This window comes from Cupressus sempervirens, chromosome 3, assembly GCF_028749045.1.
Source record: "Cupressus sempervirens isolate cs-2001-9-10 chromosome 3, ASM2874904v1, whole genome shotgun sequence".
Taxonomy (NCBI): Eukaryota; Viridiplantae; Streptophyta; class Pinopsida; order Cupressales; family Cupressaceae; genus Cupressus; species Cupressus sempervirens.
The window spans coordinates 747,190,900-747,216,316 of record NC_143120.1 but is presented as its reverse complement, the minus strand read 5'-3'; positions in this window follow the sequence as shown (position 1 = coordinate 747,216,316).

The window sequence follows — 25,417 nt, the reverse complement described above, 5'->3', positions numbered from 1 at the left end:
CTCCATACTAACTACATACTTATCTTCATTGACATCGCTTTACAATTAGGGTTTATTGCACAAAGGGGTTTGGCTTGATCAGAACCCACTCAAAGTGAAAATGTGAGGATATTAATATAAGTCCCCTTTAATCCTCTTGTTGTTACCTTGGTTTCCTTTTGAAGAATCTAAACATGTGGGAAACCTTTAGTTCATACTAGGTTGATGATCTCATCATGACTTTACTTTCTCTAAATTGTAGGTTTATAATAGATCCAATAATTTCCATGCAAGAGTCTATGAGCATTCACTTGATAGTTTAAAATTTAGTATTACTCATGCTTACTCATTAAGCCTGCTAGTCATGACTCGACTCACATAACCGTAACTCAAAAGTTTGCATCTTCTATCTTGTTGATTCAATGCCATATGCCACATACTTCTTGCTCTTTTAGTCTCATTCTTAGCACCATATTGAGATAGATTCACTCCCTAATTAGGGTTCTATTTCGTGTAGTAGGTTGAGATACTCTCTTTCTTTATATGTCCTTTACTAACTCCTCCTTGTTGAACAAGTTCTCGCATTAGTAATTCTATCATTCGAGGTATCCAATGTGACTCAAAGATTCCAAATTAGTCCTTGATTGCTTTTCAAGGAGTGCTAGAATGATATATATATTAAATCCTTATTAGGTTAGAGGCATCCCAAAAATGATGTAACGTGATATACTCTTTTAGTGTGACCATCCTATATATTCACTATTCATTTAATCCATTCATCATTTTAAAGTTGAAGGTAAAAAATTTAGATTATAAAGATCATACTTTTCTTTTACTCACGTTTGAAAAGTTTAAAACAATACTAGTTTACCAGATCACTTCCGTACTTGATATAACTATGATGCTTCTACGAGTGCCCAAGTCAGAAAAAGTCTAACTTTCACTATGATGTTGTGGAATACTTTCTCTTATTACTAGGTTATGCACTCGTTTCCATTCTCATGATTCAAAGTTGTTATAGGGTTCTTAATTTAGTTTTCTCTTAAGGTGGTTATGTTACATATGATTTTGTTTCTCAATAAGATCGTAACATACTTTAATATAACATTCTTGCATCTAGCCATTCTTTTTTTTTTAATAGTCATTAGGATCAGATTATTTGATATAGTTAACCATTTACATTCATTATTACTAGTTCAAGATTTCACTAGGTTCAATTATCGATGTCGCAGTTTAGAAGGAATACATTTACTTATAAAATTTCTACAAAGGAAAATCCTTACTTCATATAATAAAATTTAAATGTCCATACTTTACATGGAGCCATTATTGCCTGAGTGTCATGAAACCAGGCTCTGATACCAAAATGTCATGTCCAAAATTTAGAGCAAAACACACACAATTTTTATTTTTAAAAAAAATTTAAGCTCACTAAGTTTGATAAGTTTAAACCAGTTAAGATAACAACCTGTTTCCCCTAACAGTGTCCTGACATTACCATATAAGTTTAAAATCTATGAGTAAGAAAAGATCATCTAATTTGACTTTCATCATTTAATCGATTAATTAATTTTAACTAATCCAATTTTTGATATTAAAAGATTTGTCAAATTGTTACCTTTATATATATTTTTAGAAATAATAAGAACAATATACTTACATCATCTGGATAACATTAGTTAGTAGGATGTGAATTAAGAAAATTATTAAGACAATATGATTGGTTCATTCAAAGGATTATAAGCCTAATTAACTTTAAAAGAAAATATAAATCAATGAACTATCCATTGCTTAAACGGTGGCCTATCACTCTTACTATTTTGATAATAACTTTAAGGAGTTATAATCCTAATAAGAACAATGCCAACCTTATTGGAGACTAATCGTAACAATATATCTCTAAATTTAACCAATATTACATAGCACTTTGTTTTTCTCTCTCTTTTTTTTGTAAATTAATAATAATTAAAATCTATAGCAAACCTCATTTCCAACTACTAACCTTATTCAAAGTAATTAAAATGATAAAACAAAATTAGCATCTAACTGAACCAACATACAATAAATCATGTGACAACTAATTTGATTAATTCCAATTTAAATATAATTAAGGTACATCTAAACTAAACAAAAGTGCATTGAATACGTAGATTTAAGCTAAATTAACTAAAAACTAAAATAATATAAATTCAAACATAATAATTAGCTTTCTTATCAAATACAACTAAATTGACACTAATCAAACCCTTACTAATATTAAATTAAAAATCTAATATTTATTACAACTCACATTTATCTATATAAAAAAGTATATATATTACTAACTACACTTTAAACATACTTTGATGTTAACATACTCTTTTATAACTTCATTTCTGATTAAACTATCTATACTTCAAACAAAACTAATTAATACTTAAACTAAATTAAATTCCTACTAACATAAATGTAAACTAATATTAAAACAAAACCAACTTTGAAACTTTACTTACAACTAAACAAATCTAAACATTCTAACAACTAACTTGGATAACACTTAAACTAATCTAACAAGTAACTCCTAAACCAACCTCCTACACACCTATCCTATACTCTAACCCCCTATCCAACAATCATGGCTGCCTTCCAATAGGCTGCATGTTGCCCCAAGGTAGACATGTGCTGCCCAAGACAACACTTTGCTTCATGGTACTCCCAAATCATTCAAGTCAAGGGAGATTTGAAAAAAAATGAGGAGATAAAGGATTTGTAAGCATTACCCACTTCAAAAGAAAGTAAGACCACTAATGCACAAGGACCCACATACACTTCCAAGGCCCTCTTCACGTAATCCAAGGTCTGCAACATTTGCTGACTTCCTCTCAAAAAAAGGTATGCTAGGATGACAAAGGGACTTTTAAAGAAGCAAGCTAAGAGGTAAGGAAAAGAATGAAGGATGGGACTTTATTACCCTCTCCTCTAATCAACATAGCCCCTAATCATAATTGTCAACATGACTGACATGGCAGTCCTCTATGGGTATGTGTTGCATTTAAAGCCAACCCATAGAAGCTTGTCAATTCACCTAGGGTGGAGGAGTAAGGTAGGAGTTAAGTGGATAAATTTTTCTAGGTAAGAATAAGAGTCATGTTTAAAGTTATGGAGATAGTCTTAGGGATATTTATTTAATTTCTTATAAATCAATTTAATATTAATAAGATTTATAAATCAGATTTTCTAAAGGAATCCCTTTTGGAATATACTTTGTCTTAACAAGGGAATGACTATTTTTCCCATACAATTTCCAGCATCCTGTAGGTGGGTGTTTGAGAATTTTGTTTTCTCACTTTCTTTCTTTTTGAAAGTATATGTATATTTTCCTTGCAACTATATTCCAACAATAGGTGTATGTATCCTTTCCAAATTGGATTTTTCTAATTTCTTAGTTTAACAAAGGAGATTGAATAATTTAGTTTACCGACAATGCAAGATTCATTCGTTTTACCTCCCAATATTCATGAATTGAATTGAAAATTTTGACCTAGTGTAATTTCTTCCTTAGCATAATTGAACTTAAAAATTGTCTAATTGAAAGCATCATCATTTTATCTAATTTTTTTTTCACTCACATATGTCTAAATTGAAATAACATAAGGTACAATGCAAGGAGGTTTTCTCAATCTTTTCTCTTTATTAATCAACCTGGTTCAAAGCTCTATCAGGAAAAAACCAATAAGAAAACCTGACATCCTTGCCAATATGTCAAAATTTAAAATACATTTTTTCAAATATTAAAATTCAATTGAATTCTCTTCAAGGGCTTTCACAAGAGATCTTTTCCAATGTCTTCACTGCACCAAGGGAACCATGGGAAACAAAAACTGACCTAGAGGTAAAACATCATATTATGATAAACAATTCAAGCATACATTCCCAACCTGGTTTTGCACAAATGGTTCAACATTGAACCAAAATAGGGGGCAGGTGGATTTTCTCAATAGGATATGTCAATCACCATACCATAACATAGCCCTTTCGGGGCTAGAACTCAAGAACTTTTGTTCTTCTACAAATGCCCTTTCCGGGCCAATATAGCAAGTGTATAAATTTCTTCCCTTCTTCAAAAATTCAAATTTTCATACAAAGTATGGGATGAAAAGTAGGGGCCCATACACCCTACCCTCTTTCCCTCCTCTCACCATGAGAGGAGACTCTACATTATTGAGGTCCAACTAAGGCTCTTCCTAATGGGGATACAACCCAAGCACAGAATGAACACAACAGGAAAGAGAAAATTTTATTAACTGTAAAAATATGCTAGTACACTTAGTACAGAGAAAAAAACTCCAAAGTAGGCCCTATGGGCTTACAATAGCATAAAACTAGAGATAATTTCTTCTCCCAATACCTTCTCTCAAACTCCACTCTGAACTGCCTTTTACAATGCCAGAAATATTCTTAAATAGACCCTAGAGGGTTAAGGATTAGGAATACATTCTAGAAAGTGCTAGTTGATATCCACCAACCAAATAGAAGGCTCCAAAAGTAGCATTAGAAGTCGGCACAAATTTAGAAGAATCTAGAAATGGTAACCGAACTTTCGAGAAGCATAACTTTTGAACCATAGCTCCGATTGACGAACCGTTTACATTTTCAGAAAGCTCTTGAAGTGCTCTATAGCCCTATAGACTAGCTTTTCTTGTCTCCCATTTTTTAGCCCTATTCAAGGTCATTTAATGCCCCTAACCTAACTTTGAAGCATTCTTAAGAGGTCTCCAAAAATCAAAAAGCTGCGATAACTTTCAAACTGTGGGGCCTTTTGACCTAATTCTTTTTCTGGAATGCTCTAAATTACAATTACAATCATCTAACCAGTTTACACTTTCTAGTTCACCAAAATGATGGCTCAATTACATACTCCTATTTTTTTGGCATTTACACATATCCTAAGGTGTTCAAATACTCTATCCTAGAACACTAATAGTGGAACTGTGCGAATTGGAACCTTTATTTGACCCAAATGGGTATCTAGAAATGAAAACACATAAAACAAAAAACTAAGTCTAAGTACATTTTTTTGGGTGACACAAGATTGCCCGTATACCTCTGGATGCTCCTGCATCACTTCCCCCATTCATGGCCACTTCTTTCCTATCCAAGGGTGAGTGGTGCCAAAACAATCCCCATGAAATCCCCTCAAAAACAAAACATCAAGGCAAGCATAAGAATAACATCAAGAAACAAGTTAAGATCCCTCCCAAACACCCTCAACACACATACAAGCAATACAAAGGCCATCACAATGCCTTATGCATGAATCAAGCATGAACAATAAGAAGAATCATGACCAAAAGAGTGAAGAACCCTACCTTCACAAAAAGTTATGGTAAAATGACAAGTTGAGAAGAGCTTTTCCTTCCTTTCCTTCAATCTTAAAACTTCTCTCTAAAAACTAGATATTGGGTAACAACCCCAAAACTTCTTCAAAATGCATCTAAATATGATCCTAACTCAACTAGACTTTAGGTAACCCCAAGGTGGAGTTTGAGTCACCAACTCATGAAGGAGACAATTTAATTTTCCCAATCAACCAAAAGTAGGGTTTTTGAGTGACCCTGAAAGTCAACCAAAGAGGCTAAGGGGGTGGAAAGTACTCCCAACCGATACCCTTACCCCTAGGGTACTTAAATTTAATGATTTTAAGCCTTAAAGACTTAATAGGAACGAAACAAAAGCTAGGAGAATAGTAAGACCAATTAACAACCTTCAAAGAAAGACAATGCAAAGTAGCTCAAATTAGCAAGGGGTATAGCTCTGTCTTTCCATTAGGTTTTCCAAATAACTATCCTGCACACTAATTGCATACATCAGTAGTTCAAGAAATCACATGCATATAAGTAAATTACGTATCGAAAAAATTATGTAAATTAAAAACATCCATTTTTCTAATAATCAATTGTGTATCTCATCCTACTCATATTTTCGACCATTAATATTGCATAATCAAAGTGTTAGTTCTACATTCATTTTTTGCATCATCATACATGTTCATAAAGCATTAGATGATGAAATCAAATATCTGAAAGTAAAGCTTCACACATCATAAAATAGCATAATAATGTTTAATGCATCAAATAGTGTCCTGACATATTGAGTCATGAGTATCAAAATAAAAATGTATCACCTATGCTATGATTGGTCGAGGCGAGTCCTCACAAATCAAAACATGAATCTTTCATTTAAGCAACCCTTTCTTATTTCTACACACCTTTAATCATTATAAATTATATAATCAACGTAACTTTATTCATTAATTCAAATTAAAATACTAGAATAATCATCATTAGGCATGCATATAATTAAACATCATAACCATCATTAATAAGGCAAAATGAACTATTTGAAAGCATACTGCTTAATCATCGAGGTACCAAAATCAGAAACCTCATTATCTGGTGAAAATACCTCACATCATTGATAGTAAGAATTAATGTTTTAAAGAGTTGAGGTGATGAAATAGTTCTACAATCACTAAGTATTAGAACATGGATATATCAACTACTCTAGATTATGTTAGGACATTCACAATATAAGCATTACTTCATATCTATTTCCAATCTCCTATATCAGTTTTAACAAAGGATTCATATTTGATAAGTACATACAAGGAGGGTCCTTAGAATGATTGATGGGTTCCCAACATGACATTTTGTGGTGCAAGTAAAAGAACATTGTTTTATAACTATGGTATGATGCTTATAATGATAATGTACTTGTTATTTTAATTAAAGTTTCCTTCCATGAGAATCTACAAATATACTAATTTTTGGAATACAGGACCTTGATGTGGTATGTATAATGCCTTATCAATTTAGGCTTCAAAGAATCATAATTCTATATAGTGCTTTTTAGCATAAATTTCAAGTGGCATAAAACCATTCACATGTGAAAAAATATAGAACATGTGAGAAAACCATACACTCAAACCATTCATGTAGCACTAGACATAAATTTCAACATAGAATTCAACCAACATAAAGGTACTTATGAGGGTGAAAAAAAAACTAGTGATCTTAGCTCCAACATGGATGGGTATTCTAGTAGTCAGGGAGTTCCTTTGGTTAAAGATGACTAGGAAAGAAGTAATGAGGGGAAAATGTCGACTAAGTCACATTCACAACCCTCAAGCCAGAATGAGGATAAAAATACCATGACTCAAAGTGAAGGGCCTACCCAGAATGATATTAATGAGGTTAAGCTCCTAGTGGACTAAAAAAAGGAAAAGAATGTGGAGCATAATGCCCTTGTTATTAAAGAGAAGAATTTAAACAAGGAAAAACAAAAGGATAAAAATTCTTAGTAGGGTTTACACAAAGAGAGACAATTAGATTTTGATGGTACCTAGGATGTGACTATTAATTTAGAGAAAATATGTGATGGTGGGGAAAATGAAGATGACAATAACATGGTGAAGTTGTCTTTCCTCCATAAGGCTAAATTGAAAGTTGATGCCTCTCTCAAAGTTGATTTTTGTCTCTATAATGAAATCATTATACTCAAGAAAAAAATGGGAGAGCTCCAAAGTGAATTGGATGAAGAAAAAACTAAGAGAATACATTTGGAGAATCAAGTGGGTAATATCCATGAGAAGTTAAAGGCCTATGAAATGGAATTATGCTAACTAGTTAAGGATAGAGGTCAAATGATGGACATGATTACCTTGAGTTTGTGTGTAGCTTCTACAAGCATTGGTAGAAGAAATAATAAGGAAATCATTTTCCCTATTGCAGTTAAAATATCTAGTGGCCCTAGTAAGAGAACTAGGAAAAGTATGAAAAAAGTTGTTTTTGTTGTATCTGGTTTGGCTATGGAGGATATGCTTCAAGGTACTATGGTGGCTAGTATGGAATTAGTTAATGTGATCAAAGAGTTATCTTAGTTGCGGGCTCTGGTTGTTGGTTGGGTTGTTGGTCCTGGTTTTTTTGTTTCTTTTTCATTTCCATCTTTTTTTTTTATGATACTTTGTTAGGTTCTAGGTCCTTGTAAAACCTGGTTTTGAAATTTTCACCTTGTAAAACCTAGTATTTTGATGTCTTTGTGAACATAGGTTCTAGGTCCTTGTAAAATATGGGGAACTATTATTGCTTTATATTTTTGCTAATTGTACAGGGTTTTGGGTCCCCTCAAAACCTATTTTTACCTTAATCTAAAACATAAAGGTACTTACTATACTTTTAATATACATTGTGTTTATTGTGATGTTTTAATTATAATTTTATTAAATGTAGGTTGTTTTTCTATCTCATAATTCTTAGTTTGAAGCTTTATGAAAAATAGAAAATGAGAAAATATTTTTTTTGAAAAATATGTGATAGAAAGGTATATGTGTTACCATCCTAGAAACAAAAGAAAAAATTAATTTTAATTTATACAAAAGAAATTATATTGATCAAAATTAACCTATGTCTAATTTATCATTAACATCACTTAGCCATTGAATAGGATCTACATTTTTTAATGAAATTGAAAGAAACCAACTAAAGTTTCTAGTTGTTGATGTTATCGTTTTAGCCTAGAATTTGTTTTTTCATTATCATATTTTTAAAAAAAAATTATGTTGATTGAAACATGCATCACTCTTTAAAAGTGCCGATTTTTCATATATACCACTTCTTGAAGGAGAAAAAAAAATGGACTTCAATCACTTTAGACAAAATATAGTGTTAGAAACTAGACAAAACATTTCTACAAATCACTAGTTTACATCATCTTCAAAAATTTTATGGTTTTTTATTTAGACACATTTGAAAAGGAAGATTTTTTTTTTAAAATATCTCTTTCAGTGTCAAAGTTAGCCAAAAAGTGGAATCCATTATTGTGTTCTTTGCAAACTATTGATAACTATTGATCTCTTAATGCACAAACATTTCCATGGGTCTAACACAATATGCATTATGGAATTTATTGATTTGACAAAACATTGCATCTTAAAATTCACAATCATCAAATCTTAGCATCCAATCAACCAATCCAAGAATAAAACCATAAAATCCAATGTGATAAGAGAAACTCAAAGTTGTTTCCATTAGGTCTAATATTGTCAATATTCAACAATGTCATATAATGTCATACATTGATAATCTAAAACATGATAAGTGTATGTCTAATAATGTCATACATGAAATCATGTCAAAAATGACATGCATCAAAAATAATATATAAAAAATATTTCCAATAACTCAATACATATGTAAAATGTACCATCCCTAGATATATACTCTTTCTCGTTAGGGAAAGAAAACAATATGGTATTCTTTGATCACCAAGAGGAGGGAGATTTTATGGATGATGGTGTCTACATAACATGTCCACCAGTACGTTGGTCTAGACCCTTTTTTAACTTGACATGTTATAATCAAAAGTATATGTGAATCAATAACTATTATACATCAAACATGAAATATACGTACACATAAAATAATATATTTGCCTACCACTAGCTGATAATCTGTCTCTACATCCACCTTATAGGCACATGAACAATCAGGAGTAATAAGACCCTACACCAATTATCAAAGTTATCACTTGATCATACTTATGAATATCATATCTAATTTTAATAATAACTAAATTGTAATGCAAACTCTTTTATACCTCAGTCAATGGCTCAAAACTAACAACTACATCGATGACTCCCTGATCAATACAATGACGAATATGTGGAGGAGTCTTTGATTTTAATAGCTTAAAATGATACAACATGGGAATCATATGTAGTTATGAAGAATACACATTTTCTTCTATCAATTTGGCAATTAAAATATTTGGGTACCTTTGTCAATGTAGCACCATGTCCTTCATAGTGTAGTGTCGATCCCGAAGGTGTAACATTTACCTATTGCAGATGTATGTAAATCTATTAGACATCACATTCATATGAAAAGTTATGTACTATATATATACAAATTAAAATGAATTAGAAAATTTATATACCTCTGGGGAAAATGAAATCATCCAAAACTAGGTAACCCATAATCAACATCATCATGACCACTTTGACTTTGCACATGATCATGTAATGATGAAGGGTGCTCTCCTTAATACCATAAACACATAATAGAAACAAGGAATCAACAACAATTGGGAGAAAAAAATATGGGCTTCTTATTATCACCACAAATACAAAGTTACAGAATTTAGAATTACATTATGGTAACCCACATGGATGCCTTCATTACAATAATCTACAAGACAAGGTACAAACTATCACCTAGAGCTATCCTAGACAATGTTCAAGTCATTCTTAAATAGGCAATTTTATGTCGTCTAGGAAGTTTCTAGACATTCAAACTTAATACCTAGGGTTAAGAGACCTTAACAATACATATCGAGTTGGCCAAATACACTTTGACATTTACTTTAGAAGTTTTGGGTAGCCCAACTTAGGAAGACCATAACTCTCAAACTGTTGCTCTAATTGGCTATTATAACCACTTTTTGAAAACCTCAAATCCTGATCTATAGGTTCAAATATGTGCAAGCACCCATCCGTTGAGTTTTCGAGCCTCATCCGGGCCCTCTAAGGCCTTCAAAATTGAGCATGAAATTTTTATATCAAAATTACACACCAAAAATATATAACAACTTTACAAATACATATAATCTTACCATGAAACTCTATTGAAAAATTGATATAACTAAAATGAACCTTTATCACTGAAATTAGAACATTCCAAGATCATATGGCTAACTTACTAAGCAGCAAGCCTCCATAGACAACAACTCTACATTAAGATAACCCTTATTGAATCAACTAAAAGAAAATATTTTTAGGTGATGCAAGATTGCTCTTACACCCAGAACACTCCTAAATTAGACACCTAGTGTAATTTGAGAAGTGACCATGTAACGACTCAAGTATTAAGAGGAAAACCAAGACAATTAACCTCCTCCTTTGCTAGCCATGATGAATCTTCTACCCACCTCCCTTTCCATTTGACCAAGTATTCTTTATATGTTATGTTTCTTGTACTTTTTCCCAACATGACTGTCTAGTATCTCCTTAATCTCTTTTGTAGCTGAACTAGCTACTGCGATACTCCACTACACTTCTGCAACTTCATCCTCATCACCGACTTCTTGGTATTATGTCAAATCTAAATTATTAAATACTGGTGAAATATTCAATTCAATAGGAAACTCCACTTCATAGGAATTTTTATAATCATGCCTTTTCACTATCTTGCATAGTCCAAACTTATTCAATTTCAGGTTATTATATGTACCCACTCAAAAATGCTCCTTTTGCAAATGAACCATGATGTCACCTCCAATCTAAAATTCCTTACACTGCCTTTTCATGTATGCCTTAGCCTTATACTATGTATTCAGCTTGATAATGTGTTTCCTTAACTCCTCATGGATACTCTTCAAATGTTTTTTCATGTCCCCACTAATAGGGTGGGCTAGGGAAAAGTAATACCTACAAAAATAAATGTTAGAATCACAATAACAATAAAACTAACTATATTATTCTACCCTCTAAGTTAACCTTGATCTTAAGGATGTCTCCAGATCAAGCTTCATAGCTCATAGCTACTTCACCATCATCCCAAGAGTGCACCTTTTAAGATTCTTCTTGGACAGGCATCCTCTATCCAAGGCCAATGACATATGCATATGTTTGACAAAATCAGAATATTCTGGCAACACAAAGAATTCTCAGTCATGGTAGCTGGTTCAAGGTGTTAATGCCTTACTACCCCATGCTTCGAGTCCTATAATTCTCCTAATAGATTAATGTATTATTACTCAATTATTAGCCATGACAGACAATGAAGATCTTAATATCTCCATGCTCCATGCTTCAATATCAAATCTCAGCCATGGCAGACAATTTAGATATTAATATCTCACATGCTCCATGCTTCGAGTTCACATTGATATCCATGGTATTAACCCATGAGCTAACACAATATTATCCAAAAATATTGTTCATAAATAAATTCATAAATATAATTATTTAAAAATATAATTCATTAACATACCTTTCTTACCTTCTTCTTTTCCAAGAGTCACACCCTTTCATAATACAAATCCTTTGAAAAGTCACAACACTTCATAGTTATAATCCTTTCGAAAAGTAACAACCTTTCATAACTAAAATCCTTTGAAAAAGCCCCAATACTTTATAATTAAAATATTTTTGAAGAGTCACAATTGTTCATAATTATGAACTTTTCAAAGGTCCACATCCTTTCAATATCATTGATGCCTTTTCAGAAAGTCGCTTATTTTCTTCATATTACTTTCCTCTTCCATTTTTCCTTTTGAACTCCTCTCTTCTTCTCTTCCTTTTCCTCCTTCTCTAAAATAAACTCTCCTCCCTTTTATATCTTAATTTTAAGGAGTCATGTCTATTTGTTAAACATCTCTCAAATTTTCATTAGATTTAGTTAATTTATATTATTCTATGTTATATTATTTATTTACTTACTTATATTTGTTTATTTTATTTATTATTAAATTCTATTTAGAAAGTTAACATACTTTCTACAATATTGTCTCTTGTATTTAATTTTATTTATTTATTTCTTTACTCAATGAAATTTTATTATTTTAAAATTATTTAAAACATTATACTAAATATTATTTTATTAATAATATAGATTAAATAATTATTATTTCCTTAGTTTATAGTTTAGTATTATCTTTAATATAACTTTATTATTTATTTAATAACATTGTATTAGCTAATTATTATTAAAATTCTATCTTAAAATGGGGATATGATAGTCCACCCTTCTTCAAATTGTTTGTCCTCAAGCAATTAGATAATTTCTTTTGTTCAGTTGAGATATATATATTTCTTTTAGTCCAAATTATTAGGTTTCTATCATGGATATGTTTGAATCCTTTCTAATAGTCATTAACTTTCTACATTAGTCTTTTATATAAATTATTTTTCTAGATCCTTTTTAACCCTACAAAATGGCAAGATCATGCTCTTATACCATTGTAATGTCCCCACTAATAGGGTTAGTTACGGACAAGTAATACCTACAAAAATAAATTTTAGAATCACAATAACAATAAAACTAACTATTTTATTCTACCCTCTAAGTTAACCCCAATCATAAGGACGTCTCTAGATCTGGCTTCATAGCTCATAGCTACTTTGTTGTCATCCTGGGAGCACACCCCTTAAGATTCTTCTTGGATGGGCATGGTCTATCCACGGCCAACAACATATGCATATGTTTGACAACATCAAAATATTCTAGCAACATGGAGAATTCTCGGCCATGGTGGTCAGTTCAAGGTGTTAATACCTTGCTACCCCCATGCTTCAAGTCTTATAATTCTCCTAATAGATTAATTTTTTATTACTCTATTATCAGACATGACAAAAAATGGAAATCTTAATATCTCCATGCTCCATGCTTCGATATCGAATCTCAGAAATGGCAGTCAATGTAGATATTAATATCTCACATGCTCCATGCTTTGAGTTCACATTGATATCCATGGTGTTAACCCATGAGCTAACACAATATTATCCACAAGTATTGTTCATAAATAAATTCATAAACATAATTAAACAAATATGATTCATAAACATACCTTTCTTACCTTCTTATTTTCCAAGAGTCACACCCTTTCATAATACAAATCCTTTGAAAAGTCACAACACTTCATAGTTATAATCCTTCTGAAAAGTCACAACCCTTGACAACTAAAATCCTTTGGAAAAGTCCCAATACTTGATAGTTAAAATATTTTTGAAGAGTCACAATTGTTCATAATTATGACCCTTTCAAAGGTTCTCATCTTTTCAATATCATTGATACATTTTTAGAAAGTCACTTCCTTATTTTCTTCATATTACTTTCCTCTTCCATTTTTCCTTTTGAACTCCTCTCTTCTTCTCTTCCTTTTCCTCCTCTAAAATAAACTCTCATCCTTTTCATATCTTAATTTTAAGGAGTCATGTCTATTTGTTAAACTTCTCTTGAATTTTCATTAGATTTAGTTGATTTATATTATTCTATGTTATATTATTTATTTACTTACTTATATGTGTTTATTTTATTTATTATTAAATTATATTTAGAAAGTTAGCATGCTTTCTACAATATTTTCTCTTGTATTTAATTTTAGTTACTTATTTCTTTACTCATTGAAATTTTATTATTATTAAATTATTTAAAACATTATACTAAATATTATTTTATTAATAATATAGATTAAATAATTATTATCCTTAGTTTATAGTTTAGTATTATCTTTAATATAACTTTATTATTTATTTAATAACATTTTATTATCTAATTATTATTAAAATTCTATCTTAAAATAGGGTATGACATGTTCAACAAATTCTTTTGTTTCATCACTACTTATCTCTCCTTTATCCAATTGCCTCAATTCAGAAGCATTTCAAGGACTAGTCTCATACAAAATATGGAATGGTGATTTACTAGTATTTTAGTTGATAGAATTATTATATGAAAATTTCATGTGTGATAAAACAAGATCCTAGCCTTTTGGCTTGTCTCCAGCCAAACATCTCAGAAAATTTGCCAAATTGTGATTCACAAATTATATTTGCCCATTAGTTTGTGGATGATGTGATGAATTGAACTTCAAATCTATCTTCAATTTCTTCCATAATGTACCCCAAAACACCCAAAAAACTTGGTGTCTTGATCTAAAACTATACTCTTTGGTAAACCATGTAGTCTCACCACTTCTCTATAAAACAACTCTGCCACATGAACAACATCACTAGTCTTCTTTGAAGGAATGGAATGTGCTATCTTTGAAAACTTGTCAACTACAACAAAAATAGAATCATGCCATCATTGAGTCCTTGGTAATCCAAGAAAAAAATCTATGCTAACATCCTCTAACAACTTCCTTGGTATAGATAATGGCTGATACAACCCTATATTCTACTTCACTCCTTTTGCCAGCTGACATACTTTGCAAATCTGTACAAACTTCTTCACTTCTTGCTACAACTATGGCTAGTAATAGTTCTTAAAAACCAAAACAATGGTCTTATCTCTCCCAAAGTGTCCAACCAATCCTCCACTATGCTTCTCCTTGATGAGATTCTACCTCATTGAGCTTCTAGGAATGCACAACTAGATTCCTTTGAACAACATACCATCTTTGACTATGAAATCTAACCAATTCATTTTTTCAAGTGTAACAAGTTTTGTACAAGCCTTCCATGCTTCACCAAAATCAGAATCCTCTGGATACAAATTCTTGAGTTCCTCAAACCCAACCACCTCAATCTGCACCTCTGTTAGCAATAGTTGTCTTCTACTAAGAGCATTTGCAACTCAATTAGACTTCCCACTCCTATGTTTAAAAACAAATCTATAACTCTGTGAAAACTCAACCCACTTAAAATTCCTTTGGTTCAATTTTCCTTGACCATTCAAATATTGAAAAGCTTGATGATCGGTGTACAAAAAAAACTCCTTAAGAAGAAGATAGTGTCTGCACTTCTTCAATACCTGAACTATATCATAAAATTCTTGATCATAAATAAAATATTTTCTTCTGGCATCATTTGATTTCTCACTAAAGTAAGAAATAAGTCTACATTCTTGGCTAAAAAAACTCCTATTGTAGTACCACTCGCATCACAATCTACCTTAAACACCTTGTTAAAATATGGAAGTGCTAAAACAAGTTTCTCTGTAACTTTCTATTTCAATAGATTAAAAATTTTATCTGCTCCTATAGTCCACTTAAATTCTTTCCTATGCCCTCTCATTGTTTCATTCAAGGGTCCACAAATGCTGCTAAAACCTCTTGTGAAATTTTTGTCAAAACTAGCCAATCCATGAAAAGATCTTATCTCTGTAGCACTCTTTGGAGTGTGTCATTTCTCTAGGTCCATTTGAAGACCTTCTGCTGAGACTATAAATCTCAAGTACACCAACTCCTTCACAAAACTACACTTCTTGAGGTTTATCAATAACTTCTCTTGCCTCAACTTATCAAACACCTTTTGACTATGCATCAAATGCTCCTCCAATATCTTACTAAAGATCAAAATATCATCTAGGTAAACAATGAAAAACTTACCCAAAAACTCCTTCTGTACTTCATTCATGAGCCGCATGAAATTTCTAGTGAATTGATTAGCCCAAAAGGCATGACTAACCACTCATACATTCCTTACCTTTTCTTGAAAGTATTCTTCCACTCATCACCTTCTCTTATGTGAATCTGATGGTATCCACTCTTCAAACCTATCTTTGTGAAATACTCAACTCCATTCAAATAGTCCATAATATCATCCATCCTTGGAAACATAAATCTATACTTGATTGTGATCTTGCTAATAGCAAAAGAATTTGTGCACATCCTCCATTCTCCATTCTTATTTGGCTCTAATACTATTGGTAAAACACATGGACTCAAAATCTCTCAAAGCAATCCCTTCTACAACAACTCATGAACTTGTCTGTTCAACTCTTTACTTTTTGTTCGTGTCATTCTATGTGCTTCCTTGTTTGGAAAAAATGCTTCTAGAATCAAATCCATTTGGTGACTAATCTTCCTCACTAGGGTAATCCATCAAGTACATTATCTAACACAATATTAGAAAACTCTCCCAACATGTCTACAACTTTTGTAGGTATCTCCTCTACTTCGTCCTTACCATCTTTTGGAATTATAGCAAAACACATATGCTCATGCTCATACCTTTGAAAACCTCTTTTCCATCAACAAAACATATTCTAGCACTACTATCTACCTTTTTCTTCTTTCTCCTTCAATGGATTCAACTTATGCTTCACTCCATCCTTTGTCAAGTAGGTATTTGCTCACCCATCATGTACACCATGCCTATCAAACTACCATGACCTACTGAGCAACATATGATATATGTTTGTACGTATGATATCACAAAGAACCTCACCCTAGTAGTTTCCAATCTTGAACTTCACTGAGCATTGCTCACTGATGATAACCTTGTGGTCATCTTGCACCCAAGAAATATGATATGGACACAGGTGTTTCTATCTCTTCAGCTTCAAATTTGTGACCATTATTTCTAACACTAGATTGCCAGTACTTCCTCCATCAATGATCACATCATAACACTTATCTTCACATCTGCACCTTCTACAAAATAAGCTCCTTCTTTAATCAAGTTCATTCTCACCACTTAGCAAGACTCTTATATTAACTAGGAATTCTCCTCTTTTAGCATCTTCAGAATGTGATGATCTAGCATCTTCATCAACATATGCAACTATGGTCTGGCCTTTTGTTCTTTGGTCAGTCCTTCCTTGGCACTGGGAACATTCGAATGTTCTATGCCCTTCTTCTCTATAGTGAAAAAATTTCCCATAGACACCTCCTCTTCTAGATCCTTGTCCTCTTACTCTTCTTCTCTAGTGTCTATTATTTTGATCATGGAAATGAGTGTAATGATTTCTTTTCTGGTTCTAACTACTACTTATAGCCTCATCCTTATTCTTTTGATCATCATTTTGGCCTCCATAAGACTGTCTACTAGATCTTCCATCACGACTTCTACCACTATTTTTGTTATCAAAAATTTTTCTTAGCTTCTCCTCAAATCTTAGGGAAAATTGGTATGCCTCCTCAATATCAGTTGCTCAAACAAGATTCATCTCCTCTTGAATTCTTGGTCTTAACTCATTAAGATAATGAGCCACTTTCTCCTTATTAGGTTCTACATGGTTGGTTCTAATGAGAGCTCAATAGAACTCTTTAGTATACTCTTGAACAAATTTTTCCAATTTCTTAAACCCTTGCATTTTCTTCAACAAATAAAGCTCATAGTCCATGGGAATGAACTGTCACTTTATTTTAGCTACCATTTGATCCCATCTAGTGATTTTTTCCTTTCCTCTCTTACTTCAATAAAACATGATCTCCTACCACCAGATCTTTGTATGAGCCTTTAGTTTGGCCTTCACAAACTTGACCTTATTTAGATCTTCAATATCTTCATATTCAAAGGATTCTTCCAATTCATTGATCCAATCGATCAATTCTTCTTGGTTGAGATTTCTCGAAAATATGGGAACATCAAACTTAAGTCTTTTTCCAATATTGGAAATGGCCTTAAAAAGATTTTCTTCCTCTGGGTTAGGAACTTCATCTACTATGGCTTGGTTGCACTTCCTTCTTCTTCTCTTTCATCTTTGCTTTCATCATCTCATAGGGAAAGATTCATTCATGTTTGCATCAGTTTTTGCAATGCTTACATTTTCCTCTAGAGGGTTCTAAAATCCTTAGGTGTAACACCTTTGACTCTTCCACCACGCTCTCTTCATGGAGCCATTCTTGCACTTCCATTGAAACCCTAGTGCAAACTAACTCACAATTAGCAATCTACCTACACACAGCCAAAACCACATTCTTGGTGTGAACTGCCTCATAATTGTCGATCTTTACACACACTTAGGAAATCTAGCTCTAATACCACTTGATGAAGGGTGCTCCCCCTAATACCATAAACACATAACATAAATTAAAATACAACAACAATTCTGAGAACAAAATATGGGCTTATTATTATCACTACAAATGCAGAGTTACATAATTTAGATTTACAAAATGCTAACCCACTTGGGTGCCTTCATTATAATAATATGCAAGACAAAGTTGTGAACTATCACCCAGAGCTGTCTTAGACAATGTTCAAACATTTCTTAAATAGAAAAATTTATCCCACCTGGGAAGGTTTTAGACACTCAAACTTAACACCTAGGCTAACAAACCCTAACAATACACATTGAGTTAGCCAAATACACTTTTGACATTTATTTTAGAAGTTTCAGGTAGCCCAACTTCCAAAGACCATAACTCTCAAACCGTTGCTCTAATTGGCTATTATAACCATGTTTTGGAAACCGTGACTCCTAATCTACATGCTCAACTCTATGCAAGTGCCCATCCATCAAGTGTTTGGGCCTCATTCAAGGCATCTAAGACCTTCAAAACTGAGCTTGAATTTTTTATACCAAAATTACACACTAAAAATATTTAATAACTTTATAAATACATATAATCTAGCCATGAAACTCCATTGTCAAATTGATATAACTAAAATGAACCTTCACCACTAAAATTAGAACATTCTAAGCTCATATGACTAACTTACTAAGTAGCAAGCCTCAATAGACAACAACTCTACATTAAGAAAACCCTTATTGAAACAACTAAAAAGAAATATTTTTGGGTGATGCAAGATTTGTCTTACACCTAAGATGCTCCTGCATCATGTAATAAGCCAAATTAGTTAATTATTTATTCATTTATTAAATAAACATATTCAATTGAACCAAATTAACATGCAAATGAATATATCTCTAAATGAGTGGTATCATGCCCACACTCAGTGTCCAGTGTGGAATTCAATGGTCCAACACAAAACTAATGCACATGGATAAAAGTTCTGATTTAATCATTCATATGATTACATTATTAATAGATGTATCAATTTAAATGAATACATTAATACATACCTGTGGACTCATCGACATGGTGTAAAATGAGGCCGGGGGATTAGTGCTAGTGCCAGTGACACTCTAGTCCTAAATTTAGAACAATTTCAAGACATATAGTAATTTATTAGTCATTCATGTACATATGAGATGTGATCAAAATAGTTTAAAATATAATTGTTTATATTAATTACATGTCTATCAATGCCAAATGTGGGATTAAAGAAGTCATTTGTCATCATCCCATTATCATCATCCTCTCTACTCAAAGTGCCAAATGTCCATAGAGATCCATATGGCATCCACATGTGACTAGTACTCTGACTAGGATCATCCACAACTGAAAGAGTGGTACACTAAATGAGGTTATGAGTCAAATATCTAAGAGTTCTTAGTGTGTTAGCTTATACATGTTCCTACATAATAGAAGGAACAATAATATGTTCCACTTGAGGCTTGCCAATAGGTTCCCTAACAACATTAGGTTCACAAAGTGCACCCAGCCTATTAAATGATGATCTCCCACCTCTACCCTGAGAAGGAAGAATATCAAAATAATTGGTGATCTCCCTAAGGAAAAACTCATAGTATAATTTAATCAAGAAATACGTTGGAGCCTCAAGATTGTTACAAGGAGGGGCATCAAACACCATCCACCATCTATCCCAAAAGTTATTTTTAATACCTTTATGAATGCACCAATGGATGGGGCACCTTTTAGTTGCAGTTCTCAATTTTTTTTTTGTTCTCCTGGCTTTCTAAACAAAGAACATATGCCATCTTTGGTAATCAATTTTTTTTACATCTTCATACAATAATTTATCAGCATAATATCTTTCTTGTTCTTCTCTTTTGTTATGTCATAGATTCAATTGACTACTAATATATGCTAGCTAATCCACAATGGTCTCAAGGGATTATGCCAATTGTGTCAATTGTGCCCTGGCATGATTATTTTGAAGTGAACTATTTAGCCTCCTAATAATTATTTCTAACTTGGTTAAAAAGAAACACCACATTTGCACTCCTTCGAAGATAAGATAACACCAAGAGAAAATAGAGAAAATGGCAAACAACTCTCGGGTTTCTTTTTTAAAAAAAAATTCAACAACACGAATGTGATATAGTGCTACCTAATTAACTAATTTTTCAAATAGCGCAATCATGCTATCATTTCAATTTTATGAGCCACATGCTTGTCGCGTCCAAACCATAACACAATCAGACTATTCCCAAGATTAGAAGTTGTGGCATCTTTTTGGTACCACAACTTTCTACACTAACCCAATAAGAAAAAATAAGTAAAAGAAAACTTGCCTCATCTATATTATATATTATGTATTTTTATTTATGAGGTCAAGTTTCTTTAGGAAGACCAATTAGTTTGTAACAAATTCTAAAAACAAAACTTTGAAATTATTAAAATTTGAATAATTCTTATGCTAGTAAAAAATGATGGATAGATTCAAACTCAAAATGATATAAAATAAATTTGATAGAATATTCAAGTTTGATAATCATCATTTTTAGAGATTTTGATGTCTTAATTTTATTTTTTTATGATTTAGACATTATTAACATATAGTGAATTTTAGTTTAAATTTTAATCTAGTTGTCTAATATCACATATCACAACCACCCTTACTTTAAAGTTTACTATAAAAATATTTTCAGCTACACACTTGAGTTAAGGGTTGAATTCTTTTGTTTAATCTACCCAGGATAAAATGTCACTCCCTAGATTATTTACGCCTAGTTTTAACTATTTTTCTTCTTTAATATTACTATTATCTTATCATTTATGATATAAGAAATGCATATCAAGAAGCAATTATGATAATGCTAAAATTACCTCATTTTCACCTAAGTTAAAAAATATTTAACAAAGTGTATATTGATATAAGTGCATCACACACACACACACATATATATACATGTGTGTGTGTATATACATATGTATATATATTTATGTATATATAACTATATGCATGTATATAAATATATACATGTATATATATACAATTCAAAAACGAGAATGTCAATCTTCAAACATTAACTTTACTACTAATTTTATATGATTTACAACATAAAATAATTTTTAATTTTTTTTTCAAATATTATTAACTAACATATATAGATGTAATACATATACAAAGAATACTTTTAAATTGATATTGGATTTCAAATTACTCTTTTTTCTTAATATTTTAAACAAATAAAATGAATACACCTTTTGTGAAAACTAATCATATTCTAAACATAAAAGATGCAAGTCTCTATAATGGAAACACAAACCAAAGATTTCCAATCTGTTTTATAGATTTGTCATGCACATTAGGTTCATTAGATTTAATTACTAGTCATAAAGCTAATAAAAAACTCATATAGATAATCCAAATCTCATGAGTCATAATAATAGAGAATACCCACTAATAAGAAAAAACAAAACAAAAGGTACTTTATATATAAAGTAAATGTCTTTTCATTTGTACGATCTCATTTCATTCGTAGACGAATTAAATTGGGACAAATTTTTAAAAAAATCATTTAGAAGGACCAATTATATTGCAACGAATATAAAAAACAAACGTTTAATACATGCTATAGATTCAAAGATTATTAAATTCAAGATACCTCATGATCGTTAAAAAGGACGACAAAATCAAACTCACTATAATTTAAAATGAATTTGATATAGTTCTCAAGTTTAATAATTGTCAACCTTAAGTGAGTGAGTTTTGATGAAAACTAATGATGTTTCCACTCAAAAGCGAGACATAATGATGTTTCCACTCAAAAGCGAGACAATCACACAGTGTGTAATTAAGAATACTTTCAAAATAACAAAGTCGACAAAATCTAGCACAACAAATCCTATCCTAGAGTTTTTTTTGTTTACGAAGTCAAAACTTGGAGATCTTACTTAAATTCACTTTCCCAATATAATAATCACTAATGACAAATTTCATTTTGTACCTGAGTTCATGAAATAGAAACATTAAAACATACATTTATTCCTTGAAAAGCTTTTTTTTTTCCTTCAACAATAGATATTCATACATTATCAAATAATATTTATATTAAAATTATATGAAATTTTAAATACATACTATTTGTTTTCTTTAGAAAATGACTAGTTTTCTTTTCAATAATAGAGATTCATATATTATTAAACATTGTCTAGATATTAAAATTTTATATTCCATTTCAACATTTAAAAAATATTTTAAACATTATTATAAAAATGATTCTTTACATAAAATATTACTACGTAAAAATGTAGACAATTATTTAATATTTATTATTATTCAAATATGACAAAGAATGTGTCATATTCCCATACATAATAAATATGAAGGTAGTTCCCAAATCATACCAAACACATTTCTATATTCATATTCTTGAAATAATTAGATTCACAAAAGCTTCAACATTTGATGGAGCACCCTTGAGTCATTGGCAATCTTGCATCACTCAAATAGTTTTCCTGCTAATTTCTTTGTTAACTTTTTAGTTCAACACTTTTCGTACTGTTTTAGGTTGTGATTGGTTAGTTGGCTCATTTTCTTATGTAGTCATTTTGGTGTGGTCTAGGCATGGTAAAGATATGTCTAGCTTTGTATCTTGTTCCAAGTTTTCTAGATGAAGTAATCTTATGATCAATCGATTCCTATAGATTAGTTTTTCATATTCTAACAACCAGGTTAGTGAGATTCAACTTGCAACGAAGTTACACAACATGTGATGTGAATTAGCATATTGTCCTATGTTGTTATACAAGTGGTTGATTGGCTTGTGTGTGCACATGGAATGATATATCTATTTGGGCATGCTCTTATTTATTTGGGTACTCACATATTGTGTTTTATTGCACCTCCTTTCTCTTGGAGATTATTAATTTGATAAGTTGACTTGTGGCTAGTGATCTTCTATATAAATAGAGTAGTGGTCCTTATTTTTGGGAGTGGTGAAGGTTGATATGAGAAAGGTTGAAGGATAACTTTAACTTGTAAATAATGGGGTTTGTATGTTTGGAGAGTATGGAGGCTTATATCATCAATCTGTAATCTATATTTGTAGGGCGAATTGATGATAAATGAAGTTTTATTTTCCTTATTTGTATGTGTTATTATTGAAAGACTCGACATCTCTTTTTGGGGATTCTCCAAACTTGACTACATCAAGTTCTTTCATAGAAGGCTGTGATTCTTGGCTTGTAGGTCTAGATTCCTAAGCTCACAAAATTATCTACTTATTTCTTGTGGGGTGGCAGAGATCTTGATTTGACCTACATAAACAGGTGGCTTGCACAAAGTAGTCATGAATATGATATGTTGCTGACTAGTATGATAGAGAAAGTGGTAGTAATAAGGAAAGATTAAATTAAGTTATATACATTAAGAACCCTATAAATCATGGTTGTATGGAGGTAGAAGATAGATCTGATCTATAATTACAAAGGGTTGCACAAGGAAGAGTTGGTGAATTGGTTGAGTAGAAATTTGTTTACTCTAGGACTAAGTAAGTCAATTACCTAAGAAAATTTATTTGTGATGGATGATTGCTTGCTAGTATGAGGGAATCAACTTTTGTGATCAAACTATGAAACCGAAGAGAATTAAGGATTGGCACCTTTACAAACAAGTGACCTAGAAGAATGAATCCATGAAGGATATATAAAATGATGTTGGAATTTAGAAATGAGATATGAAATGCATTAATTGTGTTTGGGACAAACCTTGAGAATGAAGATGAATTTGGAAATACAGCTCTAAAGATCTTGAGACATTTGAAGTTGAGATTCCTCTCAAGGAATAAATATTGTTGAGAGCTATGACACAAATGGGTAGGAATCATAGATTGTGTGTTACATTCTTTTCTTATTCATTACATATGGAGGAATCGATAGATTTTATTTTGAACTAGAGGATTAGTTTGAGCTTGAAGATGTTAGAGATGAACTATGAGTTAGGTTAGCACATACTAAGTTAAAGGGTCATTTTTCCTTATATTGAAAATTAAATTATTGCAAAAGGATAGAGAAGATAATAATGAACCTAAGATTACTAGGTCGAAAGCTATGGTTTCTATGCTTAAGGAAAAGTTCATATTATAGGATTATGAATTGGAATTGTTTAAAATAAGGTAGAATGTAAAGTAGAAATATTTGATAAGTAACAAGTATACCAAAGAGTTCTACAAGATGACAATTAGACCATGACATCAAGAGTCATCCAAGGAGAAAATGGCTAAGTATGTTAATGGTTTGAGATTTAACATTCAATATCACTAAAGTATGTAGTGAATTAGTACAATTAGTGATGCTTATTAGTATGCACTAAAGGAAAATGATACGTTGATGATGAGACAATGGTGCAAGGGCACCCACAAAAGATGAGGAGTCTTGATTCATTCAAAGACATCTTCTACATCCTAATAGCCTATAGGATAGGTTAGTAATACCATCTAAGCATTTGGATCTACTTGTAAGGCCTAATTCCAAGATTGGCATAATTATAAGCCCTTGGTCAACTATGGTCAAAAGTTGTCAAATGGCATAAAATCATACAATATTTTTTTTTTCATGTTTTTAGCATGTTTTGATCCTAGTTGGGTCATTTAGAATACATTTGATCATGTTTTGATCACAATTTGGAAAACTTACATAAAATGCAAAAATTGCTAAAAAGTTGTCAAGCAACTTTTAGAAAAGTGTTGCATAAACTTGTAATTTAATTTTTGAAAAGCTTTTGTGGCTATTGGGGAGGCCTACATAAGCCATTTAAAGTGGGTGGTAGGAAAACATGATGTACTTTTGTATTCAAATCAATAAAATAACTCAAAATTCCTGTTATTTTCATGATGTAGCAACATTTATGGACATGTACAGAAGCACTAGAGTGATCAACCTAGATTTCCATATAGGTTGATTAATTACCTTTCCAATG